We start from the raw sequence: 4,252 nt of genomic DNA on the forward strand, positions 1-4,252 counted from the left end.
ATTGGTCCTCTGCTGTGTTGACATACTAAGGTCACTTGATAGCAAAACCTTTTAAAGAGTAGGGTATACGTTGCCCTGAAAAACATAGAAAACGTTTTATTCTGAGAGTGGAAAGGAGGAAGATGTGGAGATACAGGAGTCCCTTAGGCTGGCCCATAGCTGGGTCTTTGATGTGTATGGCCTTAGTCAAGAACGTAGTTCTGCCGTTTTGGGGGGGCCTCTAACAATTTCGTGGTGCAGTTGTTAACATGTGTTAAACATAAGAGTCTGATGATGATATTGTGGTGTGTCTCGGCTCGTGGTGGCTAGTCTGGCAGTTGTGTGGCTGGGGGTGTGCACTGATAGTTCAGTAAAGGGTAAGTAGAAACTTGTGGTGTTTGTGTGTCACCCCAGGGAGGGAGTGGCTGTGGAGACGCAGGGCAGGAAGTCGCGGTGGAAAGCGGGCTGGGGTGGTAGGAGAAGGCACTGGGGGTGGGTGCTCCTCCCCCAGGGGTTGAGGAGTTGACTGATAGGGGGCAGTTACCTGCTGGGAAAGCAAGGCACTCCCTTAAGTTTTAGAATGGCACAGAGAGTAGCCTTCTACCAGAGTCTCCATTTGGACGTGGGAGTGTAGGGGGCATGTTTTGGCAGAAAGCAGGGCGTGTATCAGCATTAGTGGACTCCTCAACATTTAAAGGAAGAACAGCAAAAATGTCATGTGCCCGCTTTGTGCCTCAGGAGAGGCAGCCCGTGGGCATCACCAGGGCAGAGATTCTAATATCTGGGACAGGTTATCTCCCACGGTGAGGTTGTGGCCGGGGCCATGTCATCTTCAGCCATGAGCTGCTGGGCTGGGCAGTGTCTTCTGGGATGTGAGACTTGGGGTCTCCTTTCTAAGTGGATCCCCACTCATGCTGATGTGGGTCCCAGCATTCGCCGTGCTTGGTTGAAATAGTGGCTTAGCTGGAGGGTCTGGGCCTCTGGATCAGAAACCAGCAAAAGCCCCCAGATCAGTGGTGACAAGATCAATAGACGCCAGAATGTGTGCAGCTGTGCTTGGCAGGGTTCTGGTTCTTGCTTTTTGGTGGAAGTTTAGGTTCCAATGGATCCCATGTCAGAGGAGCAGCTGGCTGGCCTGTGGGCGCCCTGGGGTTAGTGGGTCCGGGAGAAAATGTGTTCTTTCTCTGGTCTCCAGCCCTGATGGGGTGGGGACAAGATCTGAAATTTATAGGAATAGGGGGGAACATTATGGAAGGCCCTAATATGTAATGAGTTTTTATATACAAGAACGCAAGATAGTCCTCTTTTTATGTTTAAAGGCGACTATGGTCATGTTTTTTAAAGTTTGTGTGAGGTGTGAGTCAGCCGAGAGGCCCTCAATTAAGAGATTCAGGTTTGTGGGGCAAGATAGAGGCCCATTTTGGGGTCTGTTTAGAGACCAGAGTTTGAAATGGAGTTGTTTGAGGAGCCCATGGTGTGTCTTCACTAAACCGATTGTATGGAACCTGTCAGGGCTGCGGAAGCTGTAGCGAAGGTCTTTTCCCAGAGCCCAGCATTGTGGATTCCGTCCGAGAAGTGACATGTGTGTCTCGGTGACTTCCAGTGATGCCCGCCTCTCTGAAGGGGTGAAGCAGTGCCCCGGCAAGACCTCGAATCCCAGCTATAGCACCTATGGAGAGGTGTGATTTAGAGTTGGATTTGGGGTATCTGTGAGGAAGAGTCCCAGAGCTTTTCATCCTGCAGGGGGCAACTCTGAGGCAGTGGTCCAACAGTTGGCCATGAATGTGAAGCTGGGGCCCTGTGCTGACCAGGGCATCTGGCGTTAAGACGACTGCCTAACCTTGGCCATGTGCGCTGTTTTTGGGGTTCCATTTTGTATCAGGCCATGCTGGCTAAACGATGGAAAGCAGCACCATGCTGTTGGGCTCTGTCATTTATATGAGGGTTGGCAGTGCCATCTGTACCCTCTGTGAACTCCCACTGCTGTTCACTCAGTTAATCTAAAGGGACGCCAAAGGGTCTGCGGGAGGATGACGTCACAAGGGACTGAGGACGTGGGAGACCACCCTCCTGTGGGTAGAATACACCAGAGGGCCCAGGCTTGACTCTGTCCTGTGTTAAGGAGGCAGTGGTAGTTTTGCTGAGCTTGTCAGGGGTTTGTAATGGGCAGCTGGAGATTGGGGTCCTAGGCTCAGGTCTTTGAGAGCCTCTGTGTCCAGGAGAGCCCACTAGGCATCCAGCCATTTACTGCTTTAATGGGCTATTGCATGAGGCTGAGGGGGGCCAGTTTCTTGCATCCGAAGCCCTTGGGCACCTTACGTCCATCCTAAGTGGGCCAGAGACTCCAGGCCTGCACAGAGCTGGCCAGAGCTTCTATAATGAAGGGGTCTCTGAGGGCACCAACAGGAGTGCCCATGGATTTCAAGGTTTGATTTTAGAGGTTGTTTTTGGAGGGTGCCCCATTTAAAGCAAGCTGATTTGTAAGCAGCAGCAAGAAAAGTAAGTAGAGTGTGTAAATGAGGACTACATTGCCATCAGAACCTCAGACGTATTGAAAGATGTTGGGCTTGTATGTCCTTAATGAGAGTGACGACGAGTCTCCTCATTTGTGCCCCTGGAGAACGTGGATGTGGTGAAGAGCCTGTCTGCAGAGACGGTGTGCGTGGCAGAGCTGTGGAGCTCCCTGTGGGGCCTGCACAGGTGTGTGTGCCCCTTCAGGGCAGGAGGCAAACTGCAGCCGAAAAGCCGTGCAAGTAGACACTTAACAGGACATGTTAGCCAAACCTGTAAGAGCCAAATATTGGCCAGTTATTTATTGTGTAGAATTAGTAATTTTAATAATATTGGAAATTGGATAATGGATGGGACCACAGCAATAAGGTTGTAGTAATCCACCATAAGACACCTGTTTTTGTTTTTTGTTTTTTGTTTTTTTTTATAGGTTTAAGGATAGGAAAAATTGGGCTGTTCAATGGAGAAACAATGGATATAATCACCCCTTTATTAATTAGTAAGTTTTAATCCTTGAAGGCCTCATATTAACTGTTTTAACTGGAGGTCCTTGGGGCATCGTTTTATCAAGCTAGTTTGTAAGTGCCGAAGACGGACTTTAATTTTAATTTATTATTTGTTATATTAGAGTGTCTGTGTCTAATACGGGATATTAGGGCATTGGGTGCTATGACCACGGGAAATTTAGACAGGCTACAGTTAAAGTAAAGCATAACTTCCTCCCGCCATTTTATATTTAGTTGCCTTTTTGAAAAGATTATAGGGGTACAATGTTTAGATTTAGTGAGATCTCCAGGTATAACTGTAATTTGAGCCCCAGTATTAAGATTATGAAGCGGCCGGGTGCTGTGGCTCAAGCCTGTAATCCTAGCACTTTGGGAGGCCGAGACGGGCGGATCACGAGGTCAGGAGATCGAGACCATCCTGGCTAACACGGTGAAACCCCGTCTCTACTAAGAAATACAAAAAACCAGCTGGGCGAGGTGGCGGGTGTCTGTAGTCCCAGCTACTCGGGAGGCTGAGGCCGGAGAATGGTGTAAACCCGGGAGGCGGAGCTTGCAGTGAGCTGAGATCTGGTCACTGCACCCCAGCCTGGGACTCCCTCTCAAAAAAAAAAAAGATTATGAAGCTTTGTCAATGGGTACATTTTAGCAAATGTCACAAAAGAAACTAAGTTATGGAGACACAAAAGCCAATAGGCGCCGTTTTATCTTTTGGTTTAGTGTTTTAGTATATAAATCTTATTTATATGTAATATTAATATATAATTTGTTGTATACATTTTTAGTGTATAAGTGTTGGATTTCTAATTGGATCAGATTAGAGACCATCAGTGTAGCTGTATATGTACATATACATGTATAATTTATTATATATTTGCATTAAAATATTCTATCTGCATGTGTATATATGTGTGTAGGTGTATGTATATGCGCACACACACATAAATACACACAGTCTATTTAGTGACCTTTAATTTTTTTCCCCTTGTACCTAGGCTTTTTCTCGCTTTTTCCTTTTTTTCTGATTTTGTGGCAGTTTAGTTGGAAGGAGGCGGTCCCAGCGTGTTGAGAGACAGGGTGTTCAGAAGTGCCCAAGCACATTGGCCGGGGGGTGGTACAGGCTCACGTAGCTCAGGTCTCAGGGAAGTGGGAACAAAGTGTCCCACCCCTTCCCCTTTTCCTTAACCTGGAGCCACTGGTCTGTATGGACAGATCCTTTGCGTCCCACTGGATTGAGGAATGAGTCACAACAGCTGCGA

The sequence above is a fragment of the Theropithecus gelada genome, chromosome 13, assembly GCF_003255815.1.
Source record: "Theropithecus gelada isolate Dixy chromosome 13, Tgel_1.0, whole genome shotgun sequence".
Taxonomy (NCBI): domain Eukaryota; kingdom Metazoa; phylum Chordata; class Mammalia; order Primates; family Cercopithecidae; genus Theropithecus; species Theropithecus gelada.